We start from the raw sequence: 17,283 nt of genomic DNA on the forward strand, positions 1-17,283 counted from the left end.
AAAGAGTAAAAAAAAATTTCAAAAGCACAAATTAATCCCAGCCACATGGAGAACAAGGACTGAAAAATACCCAGAGAACAAAGGAGACCAGTGAAAACTCTGAATCCCAAAATGCACATAATTAACCTGTTGACCTGTTAACCTGCTATGATAGTATCCAAAGTGAAGTACAGTCTGCTGTCAGTGTATCCTGTAATCTGATCATAGGTTCCCTAAGAAAAGATGTCAACAAAGCAGCTTCACTTTGACACTTATTTCTTCATTTTTGCTACATTTTTCTCGTTTATTAGTTTTTCCTTCTTCTTTTAAAGATTTGTTTCAGCAGTTGCAGGGAGGAGAAAGAAGGGGAAGATATGGACCATTTCCCGAGTTGTCATTTTTTCCCCAGTTTTATTTAGTAGTTTAGTTGAATGTTGCTAGCTTGACTAAAATGTTTAGTGGAAGTTTTAGCTGATACATTTTTACATTTTGGAGAGAATTGCTTATTCTGTATATGTACACAGTTTGAGACTGAGGGCTATTTGGCAACTCCTGATAATAGGATGATGTCCTATGTGTGTTGCGAAACACACAGTCAAACAGGATGATAGTCCATCTTATTCTTTCATTTCTCAAAAAAAAAAAAAAAAGCAGCAAAGGAAGATTGCTTATCTCTCTGGGTCTGGCGAAATTGCTTATCCAATCTTGCAAAGTCTTGGGATTTGTCACGGATGGAAAGCACTTTGGAGAACAACTCTTTGTCACCTTCAGCCTTGTTGTATTAGTGATGAAACATGTACTACTCCTGTTCATTTACTCAGCAGTAATACATGAACTGTAGACTAGGCCATCATGGATTTGATAATACCCCAATTATAAAATGGAAATTTGTGGAACAGTGGGAAACTGAGAAAGCCAACAGATTTTATGGAGTGCTCGTTTTCATTTGAGCTGCCCTGAGCAAACAGGAGATTCACAAGGTGGACAGAACACAATCCTTCTTTAGAAAAGCCATAGGAGTTTGGATTGGGGTTAAGGAACTAGAAGACTGTTTTAAATCAGAACAAAAAAAGAGGTACTACAACCTTTGATTTGCATTAAAAGAGGGAAACAAATCAAAGTATCGCCTGTTTCGCATCAAGCTACAACGATGCAACTAAAAAAACGCAACTATCTATGACTGGAAGACTGATGTCAGGATGTTTTTATGTTTTATGAATTTTCTAGTGTACATGTTATGTTTTGCAAAGTAAAAAATGCTCTTGAATGGTTCGCTTTAAGCTGTCCTTCAATGTGCACTCAGCTGTGACGGGAAGCAGGCCGTACAGCCTGTCAGCAATGTCAGCAAGCCTCGCCTTGACCTCCCCTCTGCCCAGAAGTTGTCACAGATTTCTCTTACTCCCCCTCTTGACGGCATTTTCGAGGCAGCACAGGAATTGGTATTTTACAGCTGAACAGGAGTAGGGAAAGGATCACCTAGCAAACATAGCCCTGAGGGCAACAATATAAAAACAGCGTGACTTTATCTTGTTGGTGAGCTTTAAATGTCAGGAGCATATTCCCTGACCTCTGTCAAAACTAAATTCTGTCAAAGTGAAGCCGTGATTCAGTGTGTGACCTGTTACCTTCAGCTTCGGATTCAGGAAAAAAACAAAAAACAAAAACAGAAGCTTCGTATATTAGAGTGGGAGATATGCTTCCCAACATGAGCTGTTCAGAGACTGAGAGAAGACGCCGACTTGTTTTGCAACATGAGACATCTGCAAAGCAATCTGAGAAAAACTGGCCAAAGTTTCTGTGTTTATGTGCCTCTGCCTATCAAAAGCAGACAGATGTACAGAAACATTTTTTTTCTTTCATATTTTTCCATAGCATATTAGGCACTATCAGTTAGTTTTTCCTCAGTGCACTGAAGGCTGTGCAGTTCTGGAATCAGATCCACTACAAGCCAGTGGTCAAACCTATATGTGAACAGCATAAAAAATGGTTCTGTAAGGTGTCCTGTTGTGCTAAACCACAAATTCAGTTTTCAAACAAGTTTAAGACTCACTGGCTCCTTTATTGCTTAATCAGAAAATCAGAGTTTGTTCAAATGGAAGAACTGAGAGCAAATCGCCATGTGTTTTGCATACGAGTAAAATCAGTCTGTTTCAAACTCAAAACTTCTCTGTCCACTAATATGTAAATATATTTAATCTCACAGTCCTGAGTGCCACACCCTCACATGCCTGCCTATGCTGTGTTATTATTAGAGCTGTATAAACTGCTACTATCATCTTAAGAGTTTTCAGACGTTCCTCTGCCTTGGCAAACTTTTTTGACAAAATTAAAAGATGTAAAGTTTTAATTTTTTGCTAATTATCAGACACACTTTCCTCAGACATGTTCACGCTCTGTCTGTTTTGAAAATTGCTGAATATATTTCCAGATTTGAAACAACACTTTTAGTCATCTTGAAACATTAAATGTCAAACTTTCTTTACCAGTTGATACACAAAATCCTCTATTTGGGCAATTACAAAAGGAAATCCTACCCATGTACCAAATGTTAGCATATCACCTGATGTTAGCATAATTGCCTCTGGTCCAATTTAGGTGACTTAGGCATTTGGTTTCCGGACGCCTCCCTGGTGAGGTGTTCTGGACATGTTCCACCAGGAGGAGACCCAGAGGACGACCCGGGACATGCTGGAGGGACGGTGTGCCTGGAAATGCCTTGGGATTCCCCCAGAGGAGCTGGCCCAAGTGGCTGCATGGAGAGAGGGAAGTCTGAGCCGCTCTGCTTAGGCTGCTGCCTCCGCAACTCGACCCTAGTTTAAAGAGAAGACGATGGATGGGTGGCACTTACAAGGTGAATTAACTCTGAGTTAAGAAATCAAAGCCACAAGGATGAGCTGTTAGGGTAAAATAATTATCTTTGCGTCAAACAGAAGTATCTTAGAGGAGAATTAGCAGAGAGACTGAGAATTTCTGCAAGTGGCTACAATGTTTGCTTCTGAAGTCAGTGCAAGCAATTTATTTCTGAAGCCATTACTTTACCTTAAACAGAGGGCAGCCATGTTGGATTTTGAGTTTGAGTTTGTTAAAATTATTTTTTACTATTTTTAAATTGCAGATTAGATAATTGGTGAGTTATGCTAATTCACAAGGTAACTATTAGCAATACAAGCTAAAAACATTCCTAATGTTTTCAATCAAAGTTTATTTGCATAGCAACAAGGCAGTTCAAAGTGCTTCACATCATAAAAACACAAAAATACAAAGTCATAGAGCACACAGTCAAGAACTGAAGCATTACATTTTGTCAAGTGCTATTGTTATACATCAGATTGTTAATTAATGTTTCATTTATAATGTTTCAAAAGCAACTGTAAAAATGGTGGGTTTTTAGTCTAGATTTAAAGGAACTCAGTGTTTCGACTGTTTTGCAGTTTTCTGGAAGTTTTATACATTAAAACCTGCCTGTTCACCAACATAGGTTGGAAAGTATCAAATGCTCAAATAACACACAAACTATCAGAAGTAACAGTTTACTTCTGTTTATTACAATTTATTACAGTGTAACAATTTATTTCTGAAGCCATTACTTTACCTTAAACAGAGGGCAGCCATGTTGGATTTTGAGTTTGAGTTTGTTAAAAAACCTCCAACTTCTCTACTTGTAATTCCCACTTCAGGGCAGCTCCCTGATTATTTTGTCGCTTTAAGCCTGGAAATATCTGACTTTTGAGTAAATATGGAACACACAATGGAACTATATCAAAGTATTATTTTCTCTGTCATATGATTTTACAAGAAAACTTTTTAATTTATTCAGGTGGTACTTGCAGGTAGCAAATCAAGATACATGGTGTCAAAACAGAGAGTAAAATCTCACAAAACTAATTATGTCATGCAAATTAAATCACAAGTCACAAGTTCAGGAACTTGCTCGTCATTTGCCCGACCCAGATATGGAAATAAAAACTAACTTTTCAGAAGTAAAACTTGAAAAGCAACACTGAATACTTCCTGTACTTTTCCCTTACAACGCCCACACAATCTATTGCACGTAGCAATGAATCTGTGGGTTTGTCACCTTGCCAGCTGTCGCCTATTTTCGCTCCTATTAAAACGGTAAGCAGTTATCTCCTTCATTTATTTCGTGCTGCTACATTCAGGCTCCGACAAATACCAATTTGCACTGTGACAGAAACTTCTCTTTTTCTCAAAGTTTGATTTCTGTGGAGTTTTTCTTTGTCAGCTTGCACTTTGACTTTGCAGGGACTTTTCTGTGAACAGAAAGCAGACTTACTTTTCTTTGTAAATTAAATGCCGCTTTTTCTGAAGGAGATGCACAAATCAGGAACACTGGAACGAGACTGGGGTTTTTGAAAGCGACTAATGATCGCTATTTTGGAGTTTGCAAAAAAGATGGAACTTTCCTTGCAACTTTAGATTTTGTTTTTTTTTAGAAATGAAGTTGATTTTTAATTAAATGTAACACAGTGAATTTTTTAATCTGAAAGGAACATAGGCAGCACTTTCTTTATTTGACTCTTGAGAGGAAAACAGCACTGGAAATTTTCTGCGTTATGCAACGCCTGTCAGAAGGAGGCACACTGGAATCTGACTTATGGGATGGAGTCAGCTGGACTTGTTGTCATAATAGTAAAGTCGAGTTTAATTATTAAATTTTAAGCTAGAAAACAAGAAAAGCTTTAAAGTAATGTATGTAAGTACAAAACCACTAATTTTCTAATGATTTTTAAATCTGAAAGGTAATTTGAAAAAGCACTTTTTTTTTTAGAAACCATAAAAGCCCTCTGAGTCAGGCTGCTAAACCAAGAAGGCACTACGACACTAAAATGTCCCCTCAAGGGTTTCTTCCACTTGCACTTTTTTACACATTTTACTGTCAGATGAAGATAACCTGAGTTAATAAAACCTGCAGTTTTCAACTGAGAATTTTATTAATCATCAACCTGGCCCAATGTGAAAATTTAATTGCCTAAAAACTAATAAATTATTTTGCCACCTTTTGAAGAGCTGTTTTTATATCATATCCCTGTGAAAGTCAAGTCAAGTCACATTTATTTAAACAGCACATTTGAGTAACAAGGGAGTTTGAAATGCTCTATACTATAAAAACACAACATAATTAACAACCTAAGCAGAAATGACACATTACATTACAGTGACAGAATAAGTAGAAGTAATGAAAGGTTACTGTCTGGACCAGAAATAATCTATTTTTAATTAAGTTGTTATTATTATTAATAAAAGGCACTTCTAAACAAATGGGTTGTTAACTCTGATTTAAAGACATGTTAGCAGGTTTGAATTTTTCTACAAGTTTGTTTCCGATTAGAGGAGCATAGAAAATGAATGCTGTACCTCCATTTTGCAAAAATTGTTTTCTTTCAGTTCTTTTAGAAGATTTTCAAACTGAAATGAACAACTTAATATGCCACGGCATCTCAACTGGATGTACGTTCAGACTAGGCATCTCCAAAACCTTTTGTTTATATTTTTCCACCGTTCAGGGGTGAATTTGTTGGTGCTCTTTAGATCAATGTCTCGCTGCGGATCCCAATATCCTTGATTTTGAGGTTACAAACTGACAGTCGGGCTTTTTTTCTTTAGGATTTTTTTTGGTGTGGAGTAGAAGTTGTGTTTCCATTAATTACATCAACTCATCCAAGTGCTGAAGCAGCAAAGCAGCTCTGACCATCGTCCTCCCACTACCACGTTGAAAATGTGTTGGAATGTACCATCTAAAGTAAGTTGGTTTCATTTATTTCTTTATGGCACAGACAGTTTGTATTAATAATGTCGTAAGAAAAAAGAACGTCACCTCGGAGCACCGTTAAAACTTACTGGTAAATTCAGGTCAGGTATGTTGACGCATGAGGCTCATCAAAATCATGACTTTTTAGCTTTCCAAAGTTCTTGCTTCCAGAAGATAAAGAGTTTGCTTATGTGTGGCGATTACATGGACGACTTTCCTTGGTGAGGCTAAGGAATTAGAAAAGCATAAGAAACCAAATATAAAATGGTCTGTTATCTCACACCTAGCGGGAGTCTATGCACCAGATGTCATCTTTATGTGGGTAATGGGTTATCGCATCTTGAGGCACAGATTACAGGCTTATTGTCTTCCCCTCCCTCTTTTAGATATGACGTTTTCATTATCTTGTCCACACACTGTCACCTTAATGACTCGGCTCCCTCTCCTCGGCCTGATGCGCAGTCACAAAGAGGCTTAGTTCCCCGCCACCTCATTTACCCTCTCACACCAATCTTAATAGCTCCTTATCACCATAAACATATCACTGGATTCCAGTGATGACTTTCTGGTTATTAACTTTCATATCGCAGCGCTAAAGCCGATGAGAAGATGGGAAATTTATAGGGACGCGGTTTGAAAATTAGAAATGGTTAATAGTTGTTTAGCTTTATCTACTTGGAATGTGATTCGGAACAGTCTGACAGATGCACTTATCAAACTGCACATTGGATGTGGCGCCAAATGTCAGCGCAGTGGAGAATCTGCAGAAACATTTAAAGTAGAAGCTCGATTTTGTGCCAAACAAAGAACCTTTTCTTCTCTAAAGGCCATTTAGCTGTAGTGTGACATAAAACAAGCAAATACGGCCGAGACTGGACATCATATTGGCAAATGAATGAAATGTTACGGCTATTCACAGCCATTAGCACCCTAAATTATCCACTTGTTTAATCAATATGAACTTAATCAGGTTGGACAGCTTAATTACTTAACTAACTTTGAGTTGGTGTCGACTTATTGCCTGTCTGTACTTGAGACGCAGGGAAAACCACAACGGAATAAAGTGGGATTAGAATGCTACAAAGTGAAGCAAGAGCAGCACCTTCATGCACAAATGTAATGTGGATCATGTTGAAGGCAACGAGAGCATAATTTTAGATGCATAATCGTCTCGAGGGAAAATCCAAAAAGTCGACTGCCTCCTCGGCAACGTGCTGCCTCATTTAATGAACATTATAATCCTAAATGTTCTGACTTCTGGCAAAAACAGCAGTGTTTTGAAGTAAGGTAGAACGTAAACACTTTGTGTGAGGGTTATCAGGCAAAGATCATGATAAGACACATTTTGACTATATGCAAAATTCTTCTACAAAGCGCAATGCCATACATCCCCTTGCCAAACCATTCATAATAAACAGTTTTGTTATTTGGCACTTAAATAAAAGTCACTCTTATTGAGATTTAATATGATAACCCGCGATATAAACATAATTGTGAGGTGGAAGGATAATGATATATGATTTCCGAAAAGTTTTCACAAATAAAAATCTAAAGACAACGGTGTGCATTTGTTCTTACTTCATTACTGATTCACCATAAATTCAATCCAGTTGCTCCAATTGCTCCAGAAACTTGATTAGAGAAGCAGTCAAAGTAAAACAAAATCACAATTATTAGTCATGAGCTGCACAAATCAAGCCTTTATGAAAGAGTGGCAAGGAGAAAGCAGTTTGCCAAAATCCATGTCAGGGGCACAACAAGTATGTGGAAAAAAAATGAAATCAAACTAGAATTTTTGGCCCTACAAAAACATAATGGTGGCAGCATGATGCTGTGGGGATACTTTTCTTCAGCAAGAACATTGAAGGCACTAGGATTTGGTGAAAACATAGACAGAGCTAAAAAAGGGTAAAAGAAATAAACCAGGCGGTTGCAAGAGACTTGAGTCTGAGGTTCATCTTCCAGCAGGAAAACAACTCTAAACATACAGCCAGAGCTGCAACGGAATAGTTTAGATCAATACTTTATTCATATGTTAGAATGGACCAGACAACATCCAGGAAAAATGTCATTGAGAATCCAAGCCATCATTGTAAAATCTCAATAAGTGTTTGCATCTTCTTTGTTATTTGTAGAAGTTTTCTCATTTCAAATCACATCCCTGCTGTTTCTAACATTCCTATTTGCAGATCTCTGGTGTTTGGACAGTGTTTCACACTTCTGGTACACAGTCTATTGATGTTTTTTATGCACAAATATGCCTGCACATCTTACACCATCCAGGCACACAATTCCTTTTGTTTTCTTTTTTTCTTTTCAACTAAAACATAATGAGTGGATTTAATAAACAACATAAGTCAGCAGCTCAGAATTATGCAGAATAATGGAAAAATAATGATTATGAAGGCAAAAGAGCAGGAGTCATAAAGCAACAGTAGAAATTACACAAAAGTGAATGAATACTTGATTAATATTCAGGAGAAATTATTACAGGTGAGACTAATTAACGGAATGCATTACAGCTGTGAGGGAAGCGTTACTAGAGGAGATGAGAAAAAATGACATATAGACATAAGATTCATAAATCAGCACAAGGTAGAAAAACAACAAAACGTTACCAAACACATCCATTCAAATTATAATTAAAAGAATAACAGAAAATACAAATCCAACAAACTTTGAAAATTAACAGCATGACTCTCCATCCAGTCTGACAGAGTTTGAGCTGTTTTAGAAAGAATAGAGAGTAGAAATTTCAGGTACAAGACAGATGTGGTAGAGACGTACTCCAAAAGACTTTTGTTTCCATTGCAGCACAATGAGCTTCTGTAAAGTATTGATTCAGGACGGGTGCTGAATACATATATACACTGTAGACATATTTGTTTGTAAGAAGTGTTCACAATTATGCTCAGATTTAGTGTCAGACTTGGTCTCCCATTAAAATATGCTGAAGTTTGTGGTTGTAATGTGAGAAAATGCGAAAGAATTGAAGTGGTGTGCAGACTATTCCCAGGGATCATTTGATTCATTCTCTAAAGACTATGGTGAAACTTTTAATGTAATACATGCAGCATGTATTTTTTTATTTTTCAATCAGAAGGAAAGTGTCGGGTAGATCAATTTGCAAGCAGCGATGCTTAAAAACAGCAGAAAACCAATAAGCAAACGCAAGAGAAAAGAAAATCCATGAAGCCAATTGTTTGTACTCTGTGCTTGACTTTTACTTGGAGCTGCAAGTTGCAACACATCTGTCGATACAGCTTGTTTGAGATAAAGATGTCAAATGAGCTTTCAATAATAAAAGAAAAGAAAATACAATTACAGTTCTGTTCTTTTGCTCCAGACAAATGCAGATCAACAAGAGTTGAGCAGGTAAAAAAGTAATGTTCTGGAGAGCAGAGGAAGTATTAAAATAGTAACTACTGTGTTCACACTGCACAGTGACAAGTCACCATCTGCAACACACCGTCATATAAATGTTTCAACTCTGCAGGTTATATAAACTGTTGTGGTCTGAAATGAGGGAAACTTTGAATTTCTTATGTTTTGTGAGTTTGTACCAAGAGATGAACAGTCTCTAATGTCTGGTTGTCTCACGAGTCGGAATAAAAATCCTCCCAAATGACATGATCATGAGTTTTGTTCTTTGTCGCAGAAACACTGTAAGTCAACTCAACTGAACTCTTCTTAATTGTAAAGCATATTTAAAAATGACCACTGCTGACCAAAATGTTGTACAGTTTGAAGAGCCAGCTGCATCAAAAAAAAAAACAAAAAAAAAAAAACGTGAAGAACCTTTAGAGAAGTTCTGTAATCTGAAGAAGATGAGTGGAAACCTGGTGACCAACTGTGAGATTTGTATTATTCCTGGATTTTCCAACAAAGAAGGTTCCACCAAACAACAATAAAGCAAGTTTTGTTAAAAGAATCATTCAGTGAAATGCAAATCAATTTCGAACATTCATATAATCTTGATTTTTGATTGATATTCTGACTAGAAATGGTTGAAGCTATTCCAGGTAGTACAAACTTACATGTCAGCAGATAAAAAGATTATTTCTTTTAATTCTGTGTAAATGTGTCATACAAATAAAGGGCAATTACAACAAACAGGTGCTAGCTCACCTTAGCCTATAGCTCCTCATACGAACGACTGTACATCTCACTCCCCTGCACTGTATCCAACTGAGCCTGTTATCTATAATTTAAGAGACAGCCTCAGCTTCAGCACCTGAACTGCAGCTTCTGACTGATTTAACACATTTGTGTGAACTTCAGGCCCAAAGGCTGTCAGAGGGCCTGTATTTGCATTCATTTGATCTGAAACCTTTGTCACCAGTTCTGTCCTCAATTTGAAGAAGAGGAGGAGATGTAACTTAAAGAAGCTTGTTCCTTTTAAAAGGCTTGTAAAGATGATTAGCTATGACTGCAGTGTTTAATGTGATGTTGTAAAGCACACATGAGAAAACACAGGGACATATGCAGCAATGGAGAAGTTTCACAGGAACTCAGCAATGCGTGTCATGTATACCTTGAACGGTGTGTGGAAAAACGAACGTCCTGAAACCACATTGACAGCTCGACTTCTTTCCGACCATGCTACGGGCCTTTCGAGCAAAGTTTGCAGTTGCAAACCAACTATAAACACTGATTTTTATGTATTGCTAAGGATTCTCAAAGGATTTTGGTCAGAAAAAACATCCCCACATGACAATGCTACCACAACTAAGCTTCTCCATGGTGCAATCACAGGGATGTCTGTGGTTGGGTAGCTGATATTCCTCACCAGAGCAATTTATTCCACATGAAACTTCTGATGGCTTTCTTGCGACTTTGTTCAATGTCTTTCTTTTTGGCACTCTGCTATTAGGACCAGGCTTATGGAGTGCATGACCTCCTTAGCCTCCTCCCTGAACAGTCTGGTGTGTTTCTCCGTCTTCATGATGGTGTTTGTTCACTAATGTTTTCCAATAAACCTCCAAAACCTTCACTGAAGGTTTTATACCGAGTTGGCTCTTAACTAATGAGGTGACCACTGAAGGCAGCAGGTTCCACTTTTTTATTTTCAGTAGATTTCTTTTCAGCTGAAGGCTCAAAGAAATCTACTGGTTTCTCACATATTCATTTGAAAAACAATTTTGAAGACCATGTTTCATTTTCTTCACAACTTTGCACTACTTTGTGTTGGTCTGTCATACCAACACAAAGTATGACAGGGGCTGTATTATGCAAAACTCTCATTTTGAACATTTTTGTACTTTCATTTGGATTTTTACTGCTTCTGAAAACAACCCAAGCACTTAAAAAAAAACAACAACCAGCCAAATGTTGGCAATAAGTTAATGTTTTTGATGTCTGGAAAATGAGCTCAGCAAGGTGACGGGCTTAGTTACAAGGTAAAACCAGATGTTTGGTCTGCTGGCTTTACCGCTATGTTTGCTGTACAATGGCTGCTGGAAAACACAAGTGTTTTGTTGTTGACTTACCATTCAGAAACCACTCGCTGCTTTCTTGTTGGTTGGTGTGAATGCTCTGCTTCTGTTTTTTTAAACAGGTTGAATAATTGCACATCTCAAAATAGAAAGAACTGAGCAGACTAAAATATCATTATCCAAGAATGATTTAGTGCAGAATAATAATAAACAGGATTTGCATAGCCAATAAACCTATTCTAATATGTTTAAGAAAACATAATAGCTCACCTTTACTATGATTTCAAAGTGCCATTTGCACATGGTATAAACATGCAGTGTCAGCAGACTTACTAAGAGACAAAATTTATGGCAGCAGCACTTGACAGACTGCATGCCTTATAAAGCCTCAATGAGTTTCGAAAAGCAACCTCCTCCTTGTCTTCTTTGCTGATTATAAATATTAGCGTTCTGAGCTTAGTTTCCATTTAGACTACCCTTTATAAAGAACAGTGTTCACACACACTTGTTACACCCCGTGTTATTTGCTGTATTTGGGATACTGTTTGTTGTCCACGTGGAACCAGAGACGAAACTGATTTTGAAAGCAGTGACAAAACCTTCATACACAGGATCGATACAAATGGGCTGTTATTAGGCGGGATTGGACAGGGTTGTTTGGGGAGTTTCTCAGCAATTGGATAACTCCCCCCTACACGACGCAGTAATCGATCTGAAATTTCCCCACAGCCGATGCAGTGAATCTTCCAGCTATTACTCATTCCTCTCCACAATGCATTATAGGGCAGCTATAGCTTGCTGTCGAAGGAAACTCAGTCCCCCCTTCTCCAGGGTGGTGATATAAACTTCCATTTGGAAGACAAAGTCAATCTGTTCTGTTTCTCCGGCTTTAGCAGGATGAATATTCACAGCTGTCTAGATGCAAAGTTAACTTGCATCTGCAGGGTGAATCTCTCTGCTCTCAGAGAGGAAAAGGCTTGAGATTTATTTCAGGGTTAGAGCAGCATAAAAACATACAATCACAGACCAAACATTTAAAGTTTTAGAGTTTAAGGACATAATATGGTTTAGAATGCAGAGGTTTACATATAATGGTTGCTATACATATATAGCAACAGCAGGAGGATTAGGCAAAATGGAGTATGCCAACTCGTGAGTTAGCTGTGGTGAAAATGAGGAAGTTTGAATTTTATATAATATTGAAAACACACCTACTCTTATAGGTTGCATGATCTAAAATGTTAACCTAATTGGATTTTCCTTTGCACAAAAAGCTTAACTAATACTTCCACTGACATATTCACTCATTTTAGCTGTGCATCTCTGAAACGCCTCCAAATGAAACACATAAACTGTGAATACTAAATGATTACAACCAGAACATAAGACAAAACATGAATGGCTTAAATTTTAAATTTAAAAAATGAAATCATTACAAACTCTTGAACTCATGTCAGAAGGCACTCTGAATTCTTTTGACAGAGTTTAGATTGGATTTAAAGCCTTTCCATTATAGTTGAGAGCTTTTCAATTATACGCATAGCTAAATTTAACTGGGCATAAATTACATTCCTTACTACTCTTTGCAAAGAAACCCTCCATGGAGCAGATTGCATATTGTATGGATATCCACAAACTAATCCTTTGTAACACAAGATTATAGTACTGTTCAAAAAAAAGGATCAATGGCATACAGAGAGTGTTACTGAATTGCTTCATATATAAGCATCATAAAGGTGAGTCTACTTATGGTTCGCAGATTCAAATAAAAATGAAAACATTTATTGCCTTGTTGGAATTAGAAAGCGAGAAAATGTGTCTATTTGCGCAAACATGAGACACGACCAAGTCTTCATCACACATTTGTTAGCTACATTTTTGAAGGTTGATATTTCTCTATTACAAATCCCCTTATAATTGGTCTGATGTAACACTGAAATATTCTGAGGCCATAAGCAGTAGCAGAAATATTTTTCCTTACACTGTGGAGTATGAGTTTTACATCTGTAAGCTGAAATAAATTAACTTTTCAATAATATTCAACTTTTTTCCTCAGATGTGATTACTTTGCAGAGAATCACCTCCTTAAAGACAATAACATTCAATGTGAGAGTTATCTAAGCAACATCTCGCTAACGCTCGCATTATTACCGTTTTCTTTCACACCTTTCGAACACTGCTCCGTTACGTTTGTGCATTAGGAAATGTAATGAAAACAATAAATCACAGCTCTGCTATTGGCTGTCACTGCAGTGCCATTGTTGGAGAAAACGTCCCCGAATTAACGCGGTACAGTCAGAGTTGCTGTCATTTGTAATCAAAGTAGGGCATGCACGCATCTACTGCCAATGCAAAACATGTTGTTTTGTTAACTTGTTTCCAGAGCCAGCGGCCAACATTTCCAAACTTCAAAGAACTGCTTTCACGCCCACATTCCACTTTGAATCAAATAAAAGATAGAAAATAATTGCAGTGTATGAATAATTCAGTTGTGGGATTCATGATAAGACAAAAAACTCTTATCGGGGCTTTCCCTCAAGGTCCCGCAGACCGCTTTTCCTCCACTTTTGTCTGGGAAGGTTCTGAGGTCTCTCTCTGGCTTGTTCTCCTGCCTCTTGTGATGCCCACCAGGGGAACAAAGTCAGCAGAATTCACGCCGACTGACGCCAAGTCACCCCTAACAAACAGGCAGCTCGCTCCGCAACAATGTGGCTGAGAAGATTAAGACTTCACCCTTCAAACAAATAGCACGCTTCAAATGAAGGGTTTGCATTAATTATTAAAATATAACACCACTCCATCCTTCATAAGTCATGTTCTCTGTGATGAGGAGCAGGGGGCTGCAGGAGAGAGCCCAAACACACGGAGACAGAAGTGGAAATGGAGTTAAAAGGGTGGCTGATGCTGTTTGGAATTTTTATTTTTTTTTAACAGGAATGGGAGCTCCAAACAATTCATGCAAGACAGAATATCAGCAGAGATTTCTGTTTTTCCTTCTTTTTTCTAGTTGAGCTCATCTTGTTCAGAAAATGGAACCTGTGAAATCTTTAAAGAACAAGATTTCTTTCTCCCTGTGCGCTAAGTGTTTCTATAAGTGCTGAGCCAGTAAAGTGTCCTCCCCACCCCTCTTCTAAATCTGTTGTTGTGAAGTGTGTAACAATGACCTTAACAGATTCAGTCTTTTCCCCCCTGGCAAAACGTGACTGGTTGGCAGATTTTGTATACTTTGCAGCTTACTTTCACTTCAGAATTATCCATCATAGGTTTATTTCAAAGGAAAGTAGAGATGAATCCAACGCTTCTCTAAAGCTCCTACTCTTCTCTACACCAAAAAGTCACCTCCAGATAGACTTCACTTCATTTAAGATTCAAAAAGAGGTACAGAATTTCTTCTTCTGCTAAAAAAAATAAATAAAAGCGAACCTGTAGTAAATTTTCTTTGTGTATAAAATCTGCCCTTATACTTATTATTGTTCCAAATATGACTGCTGGCTTGAAATTACTCAAATTATTGTACATTTGGCAGTGAATAGAGAAAGTGCACATAACTCTGCTAAAATGGCAGATTTCTGTGAAGTAAAAACGGAGACCATAACAAATAACTCTAAAATGTTTCCAAACTTTAATGTGACATGAATCCTGTGCAATTCAAATGAAAAACAACCAGCCATGACACCCTGCCACTTCCATTTCTTGGGCTGCCAAATTATAATTGTACATTGGGAAAATGTGTATGAGCATGCTAATAATATATATGGACCTAAAATTACATTCAAATGTGAAAAATCATACTTGGGTGTTGTACCTATACCAAGCTGGAATGATGCAGCTAAAAATATTAAAAGTGGATTTTTTTAACCTAGTCCTGTCTACTTAGAACTTGATCAACATAATGCATGAAATGAAGGAAAAGTTGTTGAACAAATGAAATATTTGATCAAATCTGAGCTTAGTGAACTGAGTGTGCAAAATCTTTTTGGTTGGATTTCCTTTAAAAAAAAAATCATCTTCTCTCAGTAATAGTGGAAAGGATTTTGAAATAAAACTGTATTTCATGCACTTTTTAGACCTGTAGACCTCAGTAGTTTAACACCTGGAATGCTTGCAGGATTCAGTACTTTTATACATAAAATATAAAACCTTTCTATAAACTCCACCACATTACACAGAGTAAAAAAACAAAAAGGGACGGCTTATTACACTGGAAGCCCAGCTTTTTACAATCTTTTCAAGTAAGGTTTTTTGTTTAGGTCTTTCTGGGACATGTTAGCAGCTTTCTAATCCACCTTAAAAACAGACACAAACACAAAGACTTGGTGCTAATTAGAAGACTACACTACAAAGTAAGGTCAAACCCACCAAGCTTCTGTTCCAACGCAACCTGAAACTGGGATCAGAGAAGTTTGGTAATGATGCGTCTTTGTCAACTCAGGCTTTCATCTTCAGGGCCTGAGCACAACCAGGGAAAAAAACAGAAAGGATTTTCTAAGATTATTTAATGCTTTATCGTCACACAATAAACAACACTGACTGTCTAGTTTCTAGACCTTAATAGCTTATTACACTTGAGACAAAACTAGCTTACAAGTAACTTTTCAGCAAAATATATAAACTTGTTTTAAGTCAAAATGTTCTTAGTATTGATGAACTTCTACTTCCACTGGCAGATTATTTCACTTATGAGATTTTTCCCATGTTAAGTCAAACAATCTAGACTAGTATATTTATTAATGAGTATTAAGCAGTTATGAACCTTGCTGACAAGTTACTTGTAAGTTAGTTTTGTCTTATTTCAAGTGCACCAAGTTATTATGCTCTAGAAACTAGACCAAAAATACTTGTGAGATTTAGTCTTTTGAAGGATGGAGGGATGAATAAAAAACAACAACTTTCATTATTAAAAAATAGACAACAGAAACTTTTGATTACTATCCAGGTATCTGGTTTGTGTATTTGTAAAAGTTTGAGGCTTCAGGTTTCTGTATGAATGGATCCAGTGAAGAGTTTGGTTCCAGAGCAAGACTGAAAGGTTTGTTATCTCTGGAGATCAAGGTCTCTCCTGTCAAGACCTGAGTACTACATGAAGCTGCCACGAGCAGGTGCTTACAAATGCACACCAAGGGACCAACATGGGCCATGTTTTCACCTTTAAAAATAGATCAAGAGGGCGCTGGAGAGCCATGAGCTTCTGGTTTCATGGCTTTGGGCAGGAGTGACATCAGAGTAGCATATGGAATCTGACATTACCTTTAGCCTGGTAGTAAGGACACAAAAACCACAAGGACACTTGGGAACTAGAACCAAAGCTTGGAGGTTACTCCTCAGTAATAGACAAACTTGTCCAGGTTTCATAAGAGAAGAGAAAAATTGTAGGACGCTGGACTCAGGTGTCCTCTTATTTACAGAAATGATATATTTCTGAATATGATTCTGATAAATTGACAGTTTAAAGAGCAGAGAAGTGAAACTAGTATTGTTGAAAATGCAATTAAATTAACAAAACCACGTAGTTGTGTTGCTGTCTCCCTGATATGATTATCTTGCCTTTGTTTGTTGCTGAAAATAAAACGTTACAGATGTGCACATCAGCAGAAAATCTACAGCCGAATGGTCCATTAAAAACCTGGTTGCTTACCAGAAATGCTGTGGTCGGGCCATAAGAGAGATGCACAGGAATTAATGTCTGCAACCTTCGACAAACTGGAGAAACACTGGAAAGAAGAGTAAACCAAAAATCCTTCATCAATGTGTGAAAGGCTAATAAAACCAGACAGAAAACAACTACCTCAGGTTAGAGATGTACTATACATCCAATATCAATCGTCAACACAAGGTCACTGTGTGCAATATCACAATCATGAAAGACTGCAAAGTGCAATATTTCAGATTCCATACAGTGCAACTCTGCTTTCCAATAACTACTCAGAGAAAAAACGATGGACTTTATGCTTAAACATTATCCTACTGATTAATATCTTAAAGCTCAGGGTGTTATGCTATGTGAGTTTGTAACAAGTCTAAAACGCAAAAGAGAATGAAAGCAGGAGCTTAAAACAATCAAGGAGCTTAAAAACTGAGTATAAACAGGGGAGGATGATG

At 37.3% G+C, this 17,283-nt stretch overlaps 1 long non-coding RNA gene across 1 annotated transcript; it reads right to left on the bottom strand.

The window, feature by feature from the left end:
* Positions 1-14,871: 14,871 nt before the first annotated feature.
* On the bottom strand, positions 14,872-16,898 carry LOC106963891 (uncharacterized). The gene is made up of 3 exons (XR_001428276.1): positions 16,820-16,898; positions 15,544-15,633; positions 14,872-15,470 (listed from the first exon to the last, which is right to left on the bottom strand). It is a non-coding gene; the product is annotated as an uncharacterized LOC106963891 (long non-coding RNA).
* Positions 16,899-17,283: the final 385 nt, after the last annotated feature.

This window comes from Poecilia latipinna, unplaced genomic scaffold (assembly GCF_001443285.1).
Source record: "Poecilia latipinna isolate Pla-1442-1.1 unplaced genomic scaffold, P_latipinna-1.0 Scaffold1593, whole genome shotgun sequence".
Classification (NCBI taxonomy): Eukaryota; Metazoa; Chordata; class Actinopteri; order Cyprinodontiformes; family Poeciliidae; genus Poecilia; species Poecilia latipinna.